Genomic DNA, 22119 nt, shown 5'->3' with positions numbered 1-22119 from the left:
GGTCTGTCACCTAGAAGTTCATCAAGGACATAATTCTTCTATGCAGCAATGAGGATAATCCTCAGATTACGGACCCACTCCGCATCATTGCTACTATCATCTTTCAACTTAGTTTTCTCTAGGAACATATCAAAAATAAAACAGGGGAGCTATACGTGATCTATTGATCTACAACATAGATATGCAAATACTATCAGGACTAAGTTCATGATAAATTTAAGTTCAATTAATCATATTACTCAAGAACTCCCACTTAGATAGACATCCCTCTTGTCATCTAAATGATCACGTGATCCATATCAACTAAACCATGTCTGATCATCACGTGAGATGGAGTAGTTTTCAATGGTGGACATCTCTATGTTGATCATATCTACTATATGATTCACATTCGACCTTTCGGTCTCAGTGTTCCGAGGCCATATCTGCATATGCTAGGCTCGTCAAGTTTAACCCCAGTATTCTGCATGTGCAAAACTGGCTTGCACCCGTTGTATGTGAACGTAGAGCTTATCACACCTGATCATCATCTGGTGTCTCGGCACGACAAACTGTAGCAACAGTGCATACTCAGGGAGAACACTTATACCTTGAAATTTAGTGAGGGATCATCTTATAATGCTACCGCTGTACTAAGCAAAATAAGATGCATAAAAGATAAACATCACATGCAATCAAAATATGTGACATGATATGGCCATCATCATCTTGTGCCTTTGATCTCCATCTCCAATGTACCGTCATGATCTCCATCATCACCGGCATGACACCATGATCTCCATCATCTTGATCTTTATCAATGTGTCGTCACATAGTCGTCTCGCCAACTATTTCTTTTGCAACTATTGCTATCGCATAGCGATAAAGTAAAGCAATTATATGGCGCTTGCATCTTATGCGATAAACAGAAAACCATAAGGCTCCTTCTAGTTACCGATAACTTTAACAAAACATGATCATCTCGTACAACCAATTATATCTCATCACGTCTTGACCATATCACATCACAACATGCCCTGCAAAAACAAGTTAGACGTCCTCTACTTTGTTGTTGCAAGTTTTACGTGGCTGCTACGGGCTTCTAGCAAGAACCGTTCTTACATACGCATCAAAACCACAATGATTTTTCGTCAAGTGTGATGTTTTAACCTTCAACAAGGACCGGTCGTAGTCAAACTCGATTCAACTAAAGTTGGAGAAACAGATACCCGCCAGCCACCTGTGTGCGAAGCACGTCGGTAGAACCAGTCTCATGAACGCGATCATGTAATGTCGGTCCGGGCCGCTTCATCCAAAATACCAACGAATCAAAGTAAGACGCTGCTGGTAAGCAGTATGACTATTATCGCCCACAACTCATTGTGTTCTACTCGTGCATATAACATCTACGCATAGACCTAGCTCTAATGCCACTATTGGGGAACGTAGTATTTCAAAAAAATCCTACGATCATGCAAGATCTATCTAGGAGAAGCATAGCAACGAGTGGGGAGAGTGTGTCCACGTGCCCTCGTAGACCGAAAGCGGAAGCGTTTAGTAACACGGTTGCTGTAGTCGAACGTCTTCACGATCCAACCGATCCAAGTACCGAACGTACGACACCTCCGTGTTCAGCACATGTTCAGCACGATGACGTCCCTCGAGCTCTTGATCCAGTTGAGGACGAGGGAGAGTTTCGTCAACACGATGGCATGGCGACGGTGATGATGAAGTTACCGGCGTAGGGCTTCGCCTAAGCACTACGACGATATGACCGAGGTGTGTAACTATGGAGGGGGGCACCGCACATGGGTAAGAGAAGACTTGGTGTGTTCTAGCGGTGCCCCCCCCACATATATATATATATATATATATATATATATATATATATATATATATGGGAGGGGAGGGAGTAGTAGGAGGCGCGCCCCAAGTAGGAGGAATCCTACTTGGGGCCTAATCCTATTCGGCCTCCCCCCTTTCCATGTTTTCCGGAGGGAGAAGGAAAGAGGAGGGGGAGAGAAGGAAAGGGGAGACCGAATTGCCCCCCTTCCTTTCTCTCCTCTCCCTTCCCTTTCTCCCACCCTATGCGGCCATGTATGGGGCGCACCAGCCCACTAGGGGCTGGCATGCCCCGCCCTAGGCCCAATAAGGCCCATATCTTAGCCGGGGGTGCCCGAAACCCCTTTGCGGTGACCCGATACGTACCCGGTACCCCCGAAACACTTCCTGTGTCCAAATACTATCGTCCTATATATGAATATTTACCTATCGTCCATTTCGAGACTCCTCGTCATGTTCGTGATCACATCCGGGACTCTGAACAACATTCGGTCATCAAATCACATAACTCATACAATATAAAATCGTCATCGAACGTTAAGCGTGCGGACCCTACGGGTTCGAGAACTATGTAGACATGACCGAGACACCTCTCCGATCAATAACCAATAGCAGAACCTAGATGCTCATATTGGCTCCCACATATTCTACGAAGATCTTTATCGGTCAAACCGCATAACAACATACAGTGTTCCCTTTGTCATCGGTATGTTACTTGCCTGAGATTCAATCGTCGGTATCATCATCCCTAGTTCAGTCTTGGTACTGGCAAGTCTCTTTACTCGTTTTGTAATGCATCATCCCGCAACAAACTCATTAGTCACATTGCTTGCAAGGCTTATTGTGATGTGCATTACCGAGAGGGCCCAGAGATACCTCTCCGATACTCGGAGTGACAAATCCTAATCTCGATCTATGCCAACTCAACAAACACCATCGGAGACACCTGTAGAGCATCTTTATAATCATCTAGTTACGTTGTGACATTTGATAGCTCACTAAGTGTTCCTCCGGTATTCAGGAGTTGCATAATATCATAGTCATAGGAACATGTCTAAGTCATGAAGAAAGCAATAGCAATAAACTAAACAATCATAGTGCTAAGCTAACGGATGGGTCTTGTCCATCACATCATTCTCTAATGATGTGATCCCGTTCATCAAATGACAACACATGTCTATGGCTAGGAAACTTAACCATCTTTGATTAACGAGCTAGTCAAGTAGAGGCATACTAGGGACACTCTGTTTGTCTATGTATTCACACATGTACTAAGTTTCCGGTTAATACAATTCTAGCATGAATAATAAACATTTATCATGATATATGGAAATATAAATAACAACTTTATTATTGCCTCTAGGGCATATTTCCTTCAAACTCGACGAAGGTAAAGAGTCAGGTATTAAGCTTCAGTATGATTGTGTAATATCTTTTATGAATACCGATGCTCTTCAAAAGTTTAGCACTAAATATGGACTTGACTCTGAGATAGTAGCCTCCTTTTGTGAATCATTTGCTACTCATGTTGATCTCCCTAAATAGAAGTGGTTTAAATATCACCCACCTGTTAAAGAAGAAATCAAAGAACCGGTACCAGTTAAAGATGAAACTATAATTTATAATGTTGATCCAGTTGTTCCTTCTGCTTATATTGAGAAACCACCTTTCCCTGTTAGGATAAAGGAACACGCTAAAGTTTCAACTGTGGTTAACAAAAGCTATATTAGAACACCTAAACCCGATGAACAAATTAAAGTAGAACCTAGTATTGCTATGGTTAAAGATCTCTTGGATGAAGATATGGATGGGCATGTTATTTACTTCTGTGAAGAAGCTGCTAGAATTGCCAAACCTGATAAAAAGGATAAACATTGACCAGTTGTTGGCATGCCCGTCGTCTCAGTTAAAACAGGAGATCACTGTTATCATGGTTTATGTGACATATGAGCTAGCGTGAGTGCTATCCATTACACCTTATATCAAGAAATTATGAATGACATAGCACCTGCAGAGATAGAAGACATAGATGTTACTATTAAACTTGCTAATAGAGACACTATATCACCAATTGGGATTGTTAGAGATGTTGAAGTCTTGTGTCAGAAAATAAAATACCGTACTGATTTTCTTGTTCTTGGTTCCCCACAAGATGACTTTTGTCCCATTATCTTTGGTAGACCTTTCTTGAACACTGTTGATACGTCTCCATCGTATCTACTTTTCCAAACACTTTTGCCCTTGTTTTGGACTCTAACTTGCATGATTTGAATGGAACTAATCCGGACTGACGCTGTTTTCAGTAGAATTGCCATAGTGTTATTTTTGTGCAGAAATAAAAGTTCTCGGAATGACCTGAAACTTCACGGAGAATATTTTTGGAATATATAAAAAATACTGGCGAAAGAATCAAGGCCAGGGGGCCCACACCCTATCCACGAGGGTGGGGGCCCGCCTACCCCCCTGGGCGCGCCCCCTGCCTTGTGGGCCCCCTGGTGCTCCACCGACCTCAACTCCAACTCCATATATTCACTTTTGGGGAGAAAAAAATCAGAGAGAAGGATTCATCGCGTTTTACGATACGGAGCCGTCGCCAAGCCCTAAACTCTCTTGGGATGGCTGATCTGGAGTCCGTTCGGGGCTCCGGAGAGGGGAATCCATCACCATCGTCATCATCAACCTTCCTCCATCACCAATTTCATGATGCTCACCGCTGTGCGTGAGTAATTCCATCGTAGACTTGCTAGATGGTGATGGGTTGGATGAGATTTACCATGTAATCGATTTAGTTTTGTTAGGGTTTGATCCCTAGTATCCATTATGTTTTGAGATTGATGTTGCTATGACTTTGCTATGCTTAATGCTTGTCACTAGGGCCCCAGTGCCATGATTTCAGATCTGAACCTATTATGTTTTCATGAATATATGTGAGTTCTTGTTCCTATCTTGCAAGTCTATAGTCACCTATTATGTGTTATGATCCGTTAACCCCGAAGTGACAATAATCGGGATATTTACCGGTGATGACCATAGTTTGAGGAGTTCATGTATTCACTAAGTGTTAATGCTTTGGTCCGGTACTATTAAAAGGAGGCCTTAATATCCCTTAGTTTCCAATAGGACCCGCTGCCACGGGAGGGTCGGATATGATAGATCCCCTATACTTGTGGGTCATCACTACCACGGGAGGGTAGGACAAAAGGTGTCATGCAAGTTCTTTTCCATAAGCACGTATGACTATATTCAGAATACATGCCTACATTACATTGATGAACTGGAGCTAGTTCTGTGTCACCCTATGTTATAACTATTGCATGAGGAATCGCATCCGACATAATTCTCCATCACCGATCCAATGCCTACGAGCTTTTCACATATTTCTCTTTGCTTAGTTACTTTACCGTTGCCACGGTTACAATTACTACAAAACTACTACTGTTACTTTTGCCACCGTTACCGTTACTTCCATACTACTTTGCTACTAAATACTTTGCTGCAAATATTAAGTTATCCAGGTGTGGTTGAATTGACAACTCAACTACTAATACTTGAGAATATTTTTTGGCTCCCCTTGTGTCGAATCAATAAATTTGGGTTGAATACTCTACCCTCGAAAACTGTTGCGATCCCCTATACTTGTGGGTTATCAAAACTATTTTCTGGCGCCGTTGCCGGGGAGCATAGCTCTATTCTTTGAGTCACTTGGGATTTATATCTGTTGATCACTATGAGGAACTTGAAAGACGAAAGAACTAAGATTTTTCCCACAACTACGAGGGGAGGTAAGGAACTGCCATCTAGCTCTGCACTTGATTCACCTTCTGTTTTGAGTAAGCTTGCGACGCCTAAACCTACTTCTTCTATTAATTCTGATATGTCGCATGTTGTTGATGATGCCACTTCTGCTATGCATGATACTTATGATGAAACTACTTCTATGCTTGATACTATTGTGCCATTAGGTGAATTTCTTGATGAACAACTTGCTAGGGCTAGAGAGAATGAAATTATTGAAACTGATAATATTGATGAAAGTGATGATGAAGATTTTCCCCGTAGATATGAATTGCCTGTTGTGCCTGAGAGTTATGTTATGCATGAAGAATCTGCTAGAGACTTTCTTGCTTGCAATAAAAGATATGATCTTAAGAAACTGTTAGTTAAGCTGAAAGAAAAGTCTTTGAATGCTGGAATGAAATATGACCCTGCTTTTGCTACTTCACCTATCTGTGTTACTGATAAGGATTATGATTTCTCTGTTGATCCTGAGATAATTACTTTGGTTGAATCTGATCCTTTTTATGGCGATGAATCTGAAACTGTTGTGGCACATCTTACTAAATTAAATGATATAGCCACCCTATTCACTAATGATGAGAAAACTCGCTACTACTATATCCTTAAATTATTTCCGTTCTCATTAAAGGGTGATGCTAAAACATGGTTTAATTCTCTTGATCCTGGTTGTGTGCGTAGTCCCCAGGATATGATTTATTACTTCTCTGCTAAATATTTCCCCGCTCGTAAGAAACAAGCTGCTTTAAGGGAAATATATATTTTTTGTGCAAATTGAATAAGAGAGTCTCCCACAAGCTTGGGGGAGGATTCTCCAATTACTTAATGCTTTGTCTAATCATCCTCTCAAGAAAAATGAAATACTTGATATCTTTTATAATGGACTAACCGATGCTTCCAGAGACCACCTGGATAGTTGTGCTGGTTGTGTTTTCAGGGAAAGAACTGTTGATCAAGCTGAATTGCTATTGAATAATATGTCGACTAATGAAAATAATTGGACACTTCCTGAACCAACTCCTAAGCCAACTCCGAAGAAAAGGGGTATTCTATTTCTCTGTCCTGAAGATATGCAAGAGGCAAAGAAATCTATGAAAGAAAAGGGTATTAAAGCTGAAGATGTTAAGAATTTACCACCTATTGAAGAAATACATGGTCTTGATAACCCGACACAGGTAGTAAAGGTAAATTCTCTCTATAGATTTGATGAAGGTGATATTCCTCGTTATAAGTCTGCTAGCCAATGCTTAGATGAGTTTGACAATTTTATTGTTAAACAAGAAACTTCAATGCTTATGTTGGTAGACAATTGCAACGTAATGCTTATATGATTGAACACTTGAGTGATTATATGTCTAGTGTTAAGTGTGAACTTAAACTTATTCGTAAACATGCTTCTATGGTTACCACTCAAGTAGAACAAGTGCTTAAAGCTCAAAATGATTTGCTCAATGAATTAAATAATAAGAAAAATGATAATGATGTTAGAGTTACGACTAGAGGGTGTAGAATGACTCAGGAACCTTTGTATCCTGAGGGCCAACCTAAGAGAATTGAGCAAGATTCTCAGAGAACTAATGTTGATGCACCTAGTCCTTCTAAGAAGATGAAAAAGAAAAATGATAGGACTTTGCATTCTTCTAGTGAACCTGTTATAAACACACCTGAGAATCCCAATGATATTTCTATTTCTGATGCTGAAACACAATCTGGTAATGAACATGAACCTAGTGATAATGTTAATGATGATGTTCATGTTGATGCTCAACCTAGCAATAATAATGATGCAGAGATTGAACCGGTTGTTGATCTTGATAACCCACAATCAAAGAATCAACGTTATGATAAGAGAGACTTTGCTGCTAGGAAGCACGGTAAAGAAAGAGATTCATGGGTTTAGAAACCGATGCCTTATCCTCCTAAACCATCCAAGAAAAAGGATGATGAGGATTTTGAGCGCTTTGCTAAAATGATTAGACCTATCTTTTTGCGTATGCGTTTGACTGATATGCTTAAAATGAATCGTTATGCTAAGTATATGAAAGATATTGTTACTAATAAAAGAAAGATACCGGAAGCTGAAATTTCCACCATGCTTGCTAATTATACTTTTAAAGGTGGAATACCTAAGAAACTAGGAGATCCAGGAGTACCAACTATACCATGCTCCATTAAAAGAAACTATGTTAAAACTGCTTTATGTGATCTTGGAGCCAGTGTTAGTGTTATACCTCTCTCTTTATATCGTAGACTTGATTTGAATAAGTTGACACCTACTGAAATATCTTTGCAAATGGCTGATAAATCAACTGCTATACCTGTCGGTATTTGTGAGGATCAGCCTGTTGTGGTTGCAAACGTTACTATTTTAACGGACTTTGTTATTCTTGATATTCCTGAGGACGAAAGTATGTCGATTATCCTTGGTAGACACTTTTTGAATACTGCAGGGGCCGTTATTGATCGCAACAAAGGCAATGTCACTTTTCATGTTAATGGTAATGAGCATACGGTACACTTTCCGAGGAAACAACGACAAGTCCATAGTATCAATTCTATTTGAAAAAATTCAACTATTACTATTGGAGGTTTTGAATTTCCTCATCCTACAGTTAAGAAGAAATATGATATTCTTATTGTTGGGGATGTGCTTATCCCCGCTGAGGTAACCTTGTGTTATTCGAAATTTCTCTGGTTCCATGTTATTCGAAAAGAGTTTGTTAACAAGACTTGATCAACCTTGTTAGTGGATTCCTTTTGATGAGCATGAGATGAATGAAGTTAGAAAGCACAACCTTCTGTACCCTCCTTTTACTTTCTGTTATTTAGATCAAATAAAGCAAAAATAGTATTTTCTGTCTGTTTCCGAATTATTTGTGCAATAAAAAATACCCCGAAAATAAAAGTTCTCCAAATGCCCTGAAAATGAAATTTGATTTTTTTTCTAGAATATTTGAGAATATTTGGCACTGAGAACACATCAGGGGGAGCAAGCACCTGGCCACGAGGGTCCAGGGCGCGCCCCCTTGCCTCGTGGGCCCCTGGTGGCCCCCCTCCACTTATTCCTGCACCCACACACTCCTTCTTCCTCCCAAAAAATCAACCTCCAGCTCAAACCCGTGTTCTAGCTCATCTTGCTACGATTTTCGATCTCCTTGCTCAAAGCTCCATTCACAAAACTGCTTTGGGGGATTGTTCTTCGGTAAGTGACTCCTCCAATGGTCCAATTAGTTTTTGTTCTAGTGCTTTATTTATTGGAAAAAATTTCCTGCTAAGGTGACACTATTCTTGAGCTTGCATGTCAAATTTATATGGTCCCAAGTTGTTCTAATGCATGATATAGTCTCTAGGCACTTGTGGGAGTGGTTGTTATCAATCTTGTTGAGTTTGGTTCACTTTTATTTTGAGTTACTAAAAATTTTAGAAATTTTTCAAAGGAAGAAATATGTTTAGGAAAATGTACCAAGGTGGTTCCTCAAGGAAGCAGGCACCTAGGCTCACGATACGTGAGGCGGACTATGAACTACCGTGGGAAGCTCAAGTGCGGCCTTGTGAATGGCCGTCCGAGGAGTTTATGGTCAGAGCAGTTATAAACACTACAAAAAAAGACACATCTGTGACATTTTGGGCCGAACAAAATTTTTCCTGTCATACTTATGACACTTCTATGACGATAATTGTGACAAAACCCGATATCATCATCATAGATGTGGTGGGCTCCTACTTCTATGACAAAAAATCATGACAGAAAATGGGCTTTTCATCCTGGGCGGGCCGGAGACGCAGCTGCATGACATTCTTCGGGCCGTCCATGACGGAAAAAACCGTGGTAGAAGCGAGGGCTAGGAAAATATCGGGGTGTTCCCGGTTACGGTGGGTGGTCGGGGCCGAGCGATGCACGGAGGTTTGCCGTTTCTCTCGTAAACGCACACGCGTGGGTGCGAGGCGTTGGGCTCTAACTGAACCCGAGCGAGGCGTTCGCCTACTGAACCCGAGCGATTGCACTGCAGGCTACGCGTTACTGAACCCGAGCGATCGATCGATGGCTGTTAACTGAACCCGATCGAGCGATTCCTTCGCTACTGCTGCTAACTGAAGCCGATCGATGCTGCCTCAGGATGAACAGTGAGCGTTGTTGGGGGGTTTGGATGAATAGTTCCCGGTGGGGGTGGATGAACAGGACCCCGTGGGGTTGCCTCTGGATGAACAGGACCCCGATCGACCGAGCCGGTTGGGGTTGGATGAACAGGACCCCGTGGAGGTCTGGATGAACAGGACCACCCCGTGGAGGGCTGCATGAACAGTAGACGGTGGAGGGCTGTATGAACAGTAGCCCGTGGAGGGGTGGTTGAACAGGAGCCCGTGGAGAGGGCTGGTTGAACAGTAGCCGGTGGAGTAGCGTGCGGTGGAGGCTGGATGAACACGAGCCCGTGGATGAACAGTCGCAAGTGGAGGCTGGAGGAGGTCGACGGTGGATGAACAGTAGCCTGTGGAGGCTGGAGGGGGTCGACGGTGGAGATGAACAGTATCCCGTGGAGTCCCGTTTTGCAGTACGCCACACCCCTCGGACCCACGTTTCGACTGTAGCGCTCCAACACAAGTCTGTTTCCTCCATTTTGCGGTACGCCACACCCCTCCCGATCAACATGACCCCGTTTCGACCGTAGGAGGTCCGTTTCCTCCGTTTTGCGGTACACCAGACCCCTCCCAATGAACAGGATCCCATTTCGACCATGGCCGGTCGAACACAAGGCCGTTTCCTCCGTTCTGCGGTATGCCAGGCCTTGTTTCCATCGGCTGTTCCATCCAAGCCCTCCCTATGAACACGACGACGCATTCCGTTCTGACCTAGCCGGTTGGCTCCCCATGAACACGACGACGACGCAATTTCTCCGTTCCGACCCATCCATGTACACGAGCCCTGGCCGTACGTATGCACGAGTAGGCGTTCGAGACCCAGCCCGTATGTATGTATGTGGCCATATTTTCTTTCTTGCACACTGTCACTATACGTACGTGTACATGCTACGTGCGCGCCTCTACTACGACACGTGCGCGCCTCTACATCGACCAGTATGTTACACGTTCGCGACCAAAATGACAACGCTACGTACGCTTCGACCAGGTGGGTCCCGACTGTCAGGCACTTCCTTCCATGCGAAGATGTAGCTAGTGGGTCCCAGCAGTCAGGGGGGCGAATCGTTTTTTTTTTTGCCCGGACGCACTTCCTTGCATGCGAAGATGTAGCTGGTGGGTCCCAGCAGTCAGGGGGAAACGTTTTTTTGCGAAATACGGTGGCCCGTCCGGTGGGTCCCTGCTGTCAGGTGGAGAAATAATTATTTTGTGCGTAATAAGGAGGCACTTCCTTGCGGCCGCCGTGGACCCAGCTGTCAGCCTCTCCACGTACAGTACTCTTCCGATGGAAGTCGTTCCTTGACCACATTGACCACGCCGCGCCGAGAGCACCATGGCGGTGGACGACGGCGAGGCCTAGGAAGGGGACGACGCGGAGCCGGGGAAGACGCGGCAGTGGATGCCCACGCGGAGAGGAGTACGAGGGTTCACTGGTTCGGCTGCGGTGTGAGGGCCATCGCCGCAGAATAACAAGGGGTGTGGGTGAGTAGAGGGATGCCCTGGCCAGCGGTGGGAGTAGTAAGGGGCGGTGAGGCCTGCGCGGCAGCACAGCCGGCCACGGGAGGCAGGAGCAGGCGGCACGACCAGCACTACTTTGGGCGGCTGGAGCAAGAAGACCAGAGGTTGAAGAAGCACGACGGCCGTTGGATGGACATCGTACGGTCACTTCAGCTAGAATCGTTTATATTGACTAAGTTGACAAAGCCCTTGGTACGCGTCAACTTAGTAGGCCCACAGGTCAGCTTCCGAAATGGTGCGCCCCAGATGTCAAGGGGGAGGAATCATTTTTCGGGCGGGTGAAGCTAGAATATCCGAGATTGAAGAAGAAGCATGGCATCCGTTGGATGAACATCCAACGGCTACTCCTGCTAGAACCGTGTGTTGACTATAAGTTGACAAAGCCTTGCATATGGGTCAACTCTCTTTTTCTAGGGGACGCGTCAACTTAGTAAGGCCACAAGTGTGTGGCAGAGAACTTATAGCCCATTTGAGATTTGTAAGAATGTGCAGCCAATTTTTAAATTCTAATGGAATTTACTACAGCCCATTTACAGTTTGTTAAAAGTACAACCCATTTCAACCAACCGTTCAAAACAGAATTTAATAGAATTTCCCACATTTTGATGGGATCCGAAATATTTTTATCCCGAAATTTCTAGTCAGATTAAATACAATTTCAATATAAATTTATATTACGTAAAAATCCAATGAAACATTACGCTCGCAACAATTAATGAAATTAAAATTTTCAATATCCAAAAATAATATTTTCTAAAGTAATTACGTGTTTGGTGCTTTTTTTATAGTTACTGCCCAGTTTTATAATTGAATCCCATTTATTATTTCTTAAAGCCCATTTTCTTGTTAAGCCTAATGCATCCCTCCTAGGAAAGATTTGCAGCCCAGCGGGGTGGAGAATAACAACTTGACCTTTCCTGGGTATTCCTAAAAAAAGTATAGCTGGGTAGCCATTTTCAGCTTGAAAAAAATTAATATCGGGGCTGGATATGTGGTCTGGGCTTCACGGGCCACAGCCCGCCCAGTTAATACCTGCAGCGATGTTTTCGTTGTTGTTCAGAGGAGAAAAATTAATATCTGGGCTAAACATCGCTAAAGAAAAACTCTGCAGTGCTCACACCTCAAAAACACAAATACTGCTCGAGCTGCTTGGTCCCAGCTGTCGGCCGCTTCTTGTGCAATTCTCTTGTTTATTGACTACATAGGTTGAAAATGGTGTGGGACCGTGATGTCAGGAAACCAGGACGAAGCAAAAAAAGTTATAGTTTTATATACTAATAAGGAGGCACTTGCGTACGTGCGGCTATGGCCCTGGTGGGCCCCCACTTTCATCCTCTCCAAGTAAAGTCATCTCCTCATCCTCATGTCCGTTGACCATGTTGACAACGCGAGACGGCGGCGCCACGGCGAACGCAACAACTCGAAGGACGACGGAGAGGGCCTCGCGGGCCCTACGGATGGTATGATAAAACGCCCCCTGCTCATTCGGGAACCCAGGATCATAGGGCCACATGTCCGCGACGACATCGTCGTTCCCTTGTTCACCGGTGCTCGTTGAGGAGACGGAGGTTGCAGCACAGGTCCTCCTGCGCTGGTAGCTCTTCCGCCATTAGGGCATCGAAGTGCGGACGCACCTGCTCTATGGTGAACATGGCATGAACCGGCTTGGACAGTGGCGCCGGCTCCCGGTCGGAAGCTATGTCCATTGTCTGATTTTTGTCGCTCAGCTCGGCGAGCTAGCTGGCGAGCCAGCATGTCCAGCTGCTAGACTGACCCGCTGCCAAGCACGAGTCTGACTGCCCTGGCCCACCCAGACCGCCTCCCTCGCCCGCGCGCGCTTTCCACCTGAAACGGTCAGCACCGCCCGCCCCGCTTCCCGGTGCAGGCGATTGCTCCGCCTTTAAATGACACAAGTGCCATCCGTCCGTCCTTCTGCCGCCCACATTAATGATACGCGGTTGCTAAGGCAGCTACTCCAACGCCACACGTCCGTCCCTTCGCCGCCCGCCATTGCCATATAAACTGTTGCGCTGGCCATAGACGCAGTCATCCGCATCTGTTCCCTTTCTCCTGTCCACACCACTACTGCCCACCATGGCTTCCTCGCGCTCCAGCGCTCTTCGGGACGGGCGGACGATGGACCATAAGGAGATGGCAGCCATTGCTGCCGACTGGCTGGCCGTCAGGCAGCTGGAGGACGACGACGTCCCAATGGAGAACATGGTAGTCGACGATCCGGCGCCAACCCCCTCCTCCGTGCCATCCTCGCCGGTGCATTGCACCATGACCATCGGCGAGGCCCGTGCCCAATATATGGACACGGTGAGGCAGAAGCGTGAGAAGCAGTTCTGGGAGGCGCAGGCCGATGCCGCCTACAACCACCATCTCCTACAGGAGCACCGACAGGCAGAGGAGCACATCACCGCGGAGCGGGCAGAGCAGGAGGCGCTGCTCGACTCGTACTGCTCCGCCCGCGAGGGCCTCCTCGAGCGCTGGCGGTACGTCATGCGGGTGGCGAGGCTGCGGCCGCCTACAAAGAGGGCGATGAAGCGGGCGAGGCGCTGTTTGGCGAGACTGAGAACGAGGCAGAGGACAATGCCGGCTCCGACGAGTCCCCACTCCGCTGGCGTCGACGAGGCCCTGCTTTGCCGAGGCCCCGCGATGCCAACAACGAGGCAGAGGACACCGCCGGCTCCGCCGAGGCCCCACCCTGCGGCAACGAGGGGGAGGATTTCCCCTGCTCCGTCGAGGCGCCGCCCGCCGGCAACGAGACAGAGGACATTGCCGGCTCCGCCGAGGCCCCGCCCCGCTGCCAGCGAGGCCGCGCCACATAGAAAATGAGGAAGAGGAACACGGTAGGTCGCTGCCGCTCGGGTCCAAGTAACGCCACCGCTGCTACCCTCCGGTTGAAGCCAAGGTTGGCGGGTTGACCACTGACGGTCGGTTAGCTTCTTGGCGGCGACGTGGAGTCAGAGAGCTATGTTGGAGAAGGACGTTGCTTCTACTTAACTGCTGGAGCAGTTGGCTAACTGACATGTGGGCCCAGCAGGCATCTGGGCCACATGTCAGTTACGCAATTGCACCTGCAGTTAAGTCACTGAAGCTTCTGTTCGGCTCAGCCGAACATAGGTGGGTAGCTTCGGTTAATTAATTATACCTCCAGCGCACCCCTTTTTAGTTGAAGAATGTATGAAATGTAATGAAATCCGGCATGTTTATATGAAATCCGACCATGTATGAATGAATTTATTTCGATTAATTCGAATTCTTGTATCACTGGCACTGGATGAACATGCAAAACAATACGTACTAGCATTATTCCCAGGGTGATCACCTTGTTTGCAGCAGTTTCACATGTACTCCCTCCGGTCCTTTCTAGTCTGCATACAAATTTTGTCTGCAGCCAAAGTATCTCTACTTTGACCAATCTTATAGAAAAAAGTATGCACTTTCACAATGTGCGAAGTAAAAAGGAACAGAAGGAGTACAAAGAGTTTGAGCAGCTTTTTAGCATTCCTGTACATTGCAATCAAACACACAGGCGTGGCAATTCATAGAGAACATTCAAAACAATCGATGATTATGCATCTCAGCGATTCACATGTCAGAGGCAATATTTACTTCACAACTAAAGAATAAAGAAAAAATAGATCGACGCTGCTGACAGCAAAGGGCGTCCCATTCGAAAATATCAAACGCATGTCTTCTTGCTAAAATCAATGAGGAAAATTTGACAAGGTTGTCCCATTCCAAAATATCAAATGCCTACGATTGTGGAATGGGCAGGGTTTTCCATCAGTTCGGACATTGACATGGCACCTCGTGCTAAATAAACCAGCTATTCTTTTTCTGTAGTTCCACCAAAATCAACCAAATTCGCGCGTAGCTTGTATGATTTCGCCCTTCTATGTTGCAACGCCTTGAACTTATCGGCACCTATATTCTTGTGGTGGAAATGAATGATTCGATGTATTCATGAACATTTTGTGCAGTTCCCATTGAAATCTGGCTGAGCACCCCTGTTTGCACAAATACAAAAAAAAGTTATTAGTATAAAGCAAGTTGTACTATGAATTGACAGTTTAAACAAGCACCTACATGGTCCATGTAGAGCACACTTTTAGAAAAATGGAACTCACCGGAAAGAATCCTAGAACAACATTGTACTCGCGCATCACAGCAAGAAAATGGAGATTTGTCAGTCCTTCCGAGCTGAAGTTAGTTTAGTCTTGTGGGGAGTAATGTAACCATCCTTCAACTGCTCCTTCTGATGAGAAGATAGACATGGCTTCTTCATCCTGGCATAATCGGAACTAGTCACTTCACGTACTCCATATTCTTCTTCAGAGGTGGATGATCCTGTTGTGCAAAGACAAGAGGACAACTAAATGCTAGCATCCCTGTTTGCTCGAAAAAAAGGAAATGAATTATTTAAAACAACACAGATGAAGCACTTCTCAAGGACAATACCACTTTTTCATGACAGTATCTAAACAGTAGCACAACACCAAGAGATGACAAAGCTCAATTATATGGCTGAAATTAGTGGGCGAGTACCAACCTTTGTCAGGAGGCTTATTGTGTAGAGCATACAGATGAAGCACTTCTCCGGAACCATCTGTTGCTATCTACTGTGGTGGCCATGCTTACTATATACTCCTCAATTAGTTTAATGTTTCCAACATCTTCTTGTGCAATTCCACTAAAATATATGGTATATTCAAAGAAGATCCTTGTTTGCACAAGTAGAGATAATTACGTATTACATTAAGAGTGGCATCAAATCAGTGGCAAACAATTTCTCGTTCCAGCCATAGCAATAAATTAAGATGCAAAACTATATCATTACTTGTGTCATCACAGTTCCAGTGCTTCATTACAGCACTGGGAGTTGATTTTTGTTTTTCTTCCGCTTGTTGTTCCCCTTCATCACTTGGTTCAATAACAGACAAGCTTCACCTTCAATGTAAGATTTGGCATGTCAATTAGGTTGCACAAGTATAGCACTAAACAATGACATTAATTTTCTGATGAAAGTGGCAAAATACAGGCCAACAGTTGTGAAATATCCTTACCTTACCTCAATGGGATATTACGGTGCACATACAGATTGGAAGTCTTGTCTCCATTTGTGCAGTTCACTAAAATCAAGCAACATTACCGTACAAGTAGCACAACATATGAAAGCACACTACAGAATCATGTGAAAGAAGGCTAGTACTAACCTCTCATGACGCGGAATTTAAACAACTCACAAGAAGAAGATCTGAACCAAATTTGCCAACATGGATAGGAAGTAAGATCTCCTCTTGTGCAGTTCCACTAAGATCAAGCAATCAAGCAACGTTGTCGGTGTGACATTTTGGTTGAACTACACAAAACACTCTTAAAACAAAAGTATTTTGTGCAGTGCAACAAAAGGTCACAATGACAACGAGGTGAAGTAGATAACCCTGTTTACACAGAGGTGCAAAGGAAACAACTAGTGGTTAATAACGGTGGATGACACAGAAGCCAACAAAAAGAAGCATCTACCTTATCTAAATGGGAAAGAAACCAAGACAGTAGCATTTCTCAAACGGTGGCATTGATTTATATTAACTGAGAGATTATATTAACAATCAAATTCATTAAACATGTAATTTTCTTTTAACTGTGGCATTGCATCAATTTTCCAGCGGCCTTATTAGAGGGTGTTTGTTTACATGGACATTTTGGTGGAGGGACTAAAAAAACTCCGTGTCAGTCCCATCTAAACCAAACAGGAGGGACTTTTAGGGACTAAAAGTGGGCATTTGGGGCTAAAGAAAGAAGACCCCGAGGGAGAGTCTTTTTGGGACTTTTTCCAACAGTTGCCCCTGCCACGCATCGCACCTTGTCTCTATTAGTTCATTACTAGGGGTAACATGGTCTTTTAGCATGTCATTTAATAACCTCTAGTCCATGTTTAGTCCCTGGAACCAAGCAGGTAGGGACTAGGGAGTTTTTAACCAAACAGGGCCTTAGAGTAACAACAGCTAAAGAGTTGCACGGGACAGTGGACGCACCAGCACCATGTGCATCTACCGATGTACTGGGGTGATGCACAGTCTTTTGCAACAAAGAACAAACAACCAAGGAGCATATTTGTGTTGGTCCCAGTTTTGTTATCTTTAGACACCTTTCACTATGTGAGCGCATCAAATCTAGTCCTGCTCAAACTCTGCAGCCTTGTCCCCCAAAACAAAATATCAGTTCGTTACAGATGTGCATACTGCGTTTGTCATTGTTTTCCCTTTTCGACCAACGTAGGTGCTGGATAGCCAGTCTGTACTAGTACTTTCCCCACTTCCTTTCCTCTTTGAACCACGTCCTAGATTTATGCTATACAACTTTCCCCACTACTTTCCCCCATTCCTTTCCTCTTTGAACCACGTCTTAGATTCATGCGATACAACTTTCCCCACTACTTTCCCCCTTCCTTTCATTTTTGAACCACGTCTTAGATTCATGCTATACAACTTTTCCCACTACTTTCCCCCATTCCTTTCCTCTTTGAACCACGTCCTAGATTCATGGTATACAAAACTTTCCCCACTACTTTCCTGTTTGATCCAACACCTAGATTCGAGTGCAGAAGCGGAAAAAACCCACAAGCAACTAGAGCAATGCATGTGGAATAAGTAAATTATACCTTAAGGTTCGTGGGGTGAGGTTCGGTGGGCGACCGGAGGCCGTTCGACCCACACTATGTACGGCGGCGAAGAAGAAGGGGTCGGAGGCCCTCACGCGCCGCCGCTGGGTGAAAGTGAACAGTTGCGCCGGTAGTGGATTCCCTCCCTTGCCGACGGCGACAGCGTTAAGCCTCCTTCCCTTCCCGGCGGACGGATCCTGCCGGCTCTTTGACCAGCAGTGAGCGGAGAGAGAGAGAGAGAGAGAGGCCAACGAAGTCTTGTGTAGATCTGGAGAGGGTGAGAGAGTGTGAAGAGAGCAACTACAAGCAGACCAGCAGTGAGGGAAGAGAGAGAGGCCAACGAAGTCTTGTTTAGATCTAGAGAGGGTGAGAGACTATGAAGAGAGCAACTACAAGCGTTGAGGCTCCAGCGTGTATATATATACTGGAGAGAGTGTGAAGAGTGCAAACCCTAGAAAACAAACGTCGAGGCTGTAGCTTATACGTGATGAGGTGATTATATGGTCACTACAAGATCGTATAGCTCCGTATCCATCCATTTTGACCAGTCAAAGAATCCTCCTGGCACGAATTATGCTCATGTGTAGTTATCGAACCCGAGAGCTCAAATTTGATGAGCAAACAGGCTAACCAGCTACACAACCCTCCCGTTATGTTCAACGAGAGAAAAATAACCTTTTATACATTCCTGCATTCGTGTGACAAGCATGCCGTGTTTTTTGTGTGTGGGAGTCATTGGGATTTAAATCATAATCGTGTCATGTGGCTTTGGTGGTAAGACTATCCACAGTGGTGCAGAAATAATGCAGCCTTAGTCACCTTACCTCTCTCCACGTAGTACGTTGGTCCCACCAGTCAGAGGGTGAAACAAACAAATTAATAAGAAAAATTAAAAGCGCCAGTGGTGTATCTTACCTCACACATCTCGCTACTGCTCGGGAACAATGTCCAATTGATCCCTCTGTTCGCTCACGTACTATTTTAACTGAATCCTTATTATAACATGCACACAATTTTGGGCACTTGTATTCGACCTAAGTCAGTGTGCCACCGTATCTCGTACGACTCCCTCCGTCTAGGTGTAATAAGTCACGTTAGAAGGTGCAGCGGGACCAAGGTGCAAGCAGATTGGAGCAGAAGGAGAAACTTGACCGGTCATTCCTCCAATCAAAGCCCTGATTTCTATCTCTAAACGCCACAATTAATCCAAACAACTAAGACATGCCGTTTTAGCTACCATGCAGGGCCACGTATTTACTCGCATGCAAGCCGACTTTGATTTCTTGACCGATCAACGCGTAGTTGCGCTCCATGCATTGGGTTTCCGGGGGAGATAACAAGGCAGAGTAAGGAACGTTTGGTTACATTGCTTAGGCTGGTCATAGTGGTGAGTAACTTGGACTAGTAACATGCCTATGTTACTAGTCTATGTTACTACTACGCGAAGTTTGCCGTCGGAAGCGAGCCGATCTAGCTCTCCTGAGCTAGCAAGGTTTTTCTACCCCACCCAAGCTAGCTTGCCCACAAAAGCTAACATATTTTAACAGTTCCAAACGCCTAACCTTGCCCGGCTATGCTATAAGCTATTCTTGCTAAGGATCCAAACGCTCCCTAAGTAACAACGCTCGCTAGCAACGAGGCCAGGAGGGGATTGAGATGTGAAGTTAATGGACGACGCCTAAACATTTTGGGAATATCTGATTTCCGTAAGATGACTTAACACCTAGATGGAGGGAGTACTACTCCTCAGTCCAGGTTTGATGGAATATTCATCACCTCTTCTCTTCTTGTACGTACTCCATTTGTATCTCACTTCATGTGGCTTCGCACTCGCACGATTTTCCTATTCTATGAACCTGTGTGTGCGTGTGCGTGTGCATGTGTGTGTTTAACAGCATGTGTGTGTTAGAGAGAGCGATAGATCAACCTACACCTACAGAGAGATGGTGTGTAGTGTACAATTTTAGCCGCGAGAGTCGGTGCATCCTCTCGTTTCCGGGCATCCGGTAGGGACAGGCGGACAGCTGCCACGCCTGCTCCTGACCAGCCTGGCCCACCCAAAGCCCCTCCATCGCCCGCACGCGCTTCCCGCCCAAAACGGTCAGTGCCGCACCAAAGAATCGGTGCCGCATTCATGCCCGGGCAGAGCGGACGCGACCTCTCACTAGCGCCTACGTTGAAGGGAGAAGCGGATTCAAGAGTGATGGTTGCTTCGTCCGTCCAACTTACTGCTGGGTCTATGTGATTTGACGGCTCATTGGTCATTATTACTGAGGTGGTAGGACTGCTGGATGTCCCACGCTTTCGGCGAAAGGAGGTACTACTAGATTACATTTTTCTCCATTCTTACAGTGGAGGAGTGCGCAAGAGTAGTGAAAACACGCAGGCTCAGTGATTACATGGCCCACCTCACACTATCACCATATTTTCTGGACACCGTGCGACACCTAACTCTTTACATAGTACTCCCTCCGTTTCTAAATATAAGTCTTTGTAGAGATTCCACTAGGTGGACTACATACGGAACAAAATTAATGAATCTACACTTAAAATGCAACTATATACATCTGTATGTGGTTCATGGTGAAATCTCTACAAAGACTTATATTTAGGAACGGAGGAAGTAGTAGTATAGTACGTACTGTAATTTATCAGCGAGATAGTACAATGCTATGAAGCTTCCAGCTTCTGTTACATGTATCTTGCATCCAAGGTTGCCCGTTGCAACATTTCATCAAATACAAAGGAGACTAATATGCATGCGATTGCATCTCAATGATTGACAGATCATAGCAAATATAGGTTCCTCAAAAAGATCATAGCAAATATGTACTCCCTCCGTTCCAAAATAAGTGTATCAACTTTATGCTGGGGGTGTTTGTTTCCAGTGACTTTTTAGTGTAGGGACTAGAAAATGTCACTCTTAGAGACTTCTTAACCAAACAGGAGGGACTACCAGGGACTAAAACTTGCTTTTTGGGACTTAATGAAGAAGACTCTCAAGGAGAGTCTTTTTTAGGACTTTTCCAACAATGCCCCTCCCTGCACCCATTGCCCAGCCGCCCCATGGTGTTGTTTGGTTGTTATTTTTCTGTATACTAGGGGTAACATGGTCATTCAATAACCTCTAGGGAGGGACTAGGGACTTATGAGTACTTGAAAACAAACAGGGAGGGACTTTTTAAGGAGTAGGGACTTTTTAGTTGGGACTAGAAAAAGTCCTAGGACTTATGAACCAAACAGGGCCTCAATATGGACTACATACGGAGCAAAATGAGTGAATCTACACTCTAAAATACGTCTATATACATCAGCGTTTGGAGTATGTACTAGTAGTTCATATTGAAATCTACTAAAGGACATATATATTCCAAACAATATGATAATCTCTCTAACCAAGGTAGTAAGGACGAGGAGTAAATGGAGGGAGTAGTAAAATTTTCTCCTCGTCCTGCGAGCCACCGCGCGCGTGGGTGAGGGAGCAGGCGTAAGGCGTATAGTACTACTACTAGTAAGCAAGCTTCACCTCATCCTGCAAGCCACCGCGCCCGTGGGCGGGGGAGACGGCGTACTAACCAAGCTTCTCCTCGTTCTGCGAGTTGATGGGACACATCAAAAGTACTCCAGTGTATAGAGCCTTGCCTCTAAGGTAGGACCCACATGGTTTGCCTCTTTTTTAACATAACGCGTCAAGTCGCAATTTGTTTGTTCACCCGTGGTAGACGATCCTCCCTCCATCAAGTGGACAACCAGTACACGTGTCAAATTACCACGTGGACAACCTTTTCATACAGAAATGAGCTCCACCGTGTACCCGCGCGGGTGTGGTTGGGAAAGAGACGGGAGTACGTGCGCCGTGCGTGCACCACTTCTCTTTGTCCACGTCCCGACCTACGTGGGTGTGTGTGAGAGATACAAACCTAGACAAATGGCTTGTGCGTTCGTGAGTGTTTTTTGTTTTGGGGGGGGTTGATTTCGTGAATGTATTTGTGGGAATATGTGTCAATGACATCTCAAACAAAATTTTGCATGCAATGTCGTCTGTGAAATGGAGGCCTATCCATATCATATATAGAGGGTCGGGTGATCCACGAGAAGAGAGGGAGGGGTCATAGATATCGATAGAGTCGAAGAGAGGATCAAGTGGGTGGGTGCGAGATCGATGAAGAGAGCGCTCG

Source organism: Aegilops tauschii, chromosome 1 (genome assembly GCF_002575655.3).
Source record: "Aegilops tauschii subsp. strangulata cultivar AL8/78 chromosome 1, Aet v6.0, whole genome shotgun sequence".
Classification (NCBI taxonomy): Eukaryota; Viridiplantae; Streptophyta; class Magnoliopsida; order Poales; family Poaceae; genus Aegilops; species Aegilops tauschii.
This window is presented reverse-complemented; position numbering follows the sequence as displayed.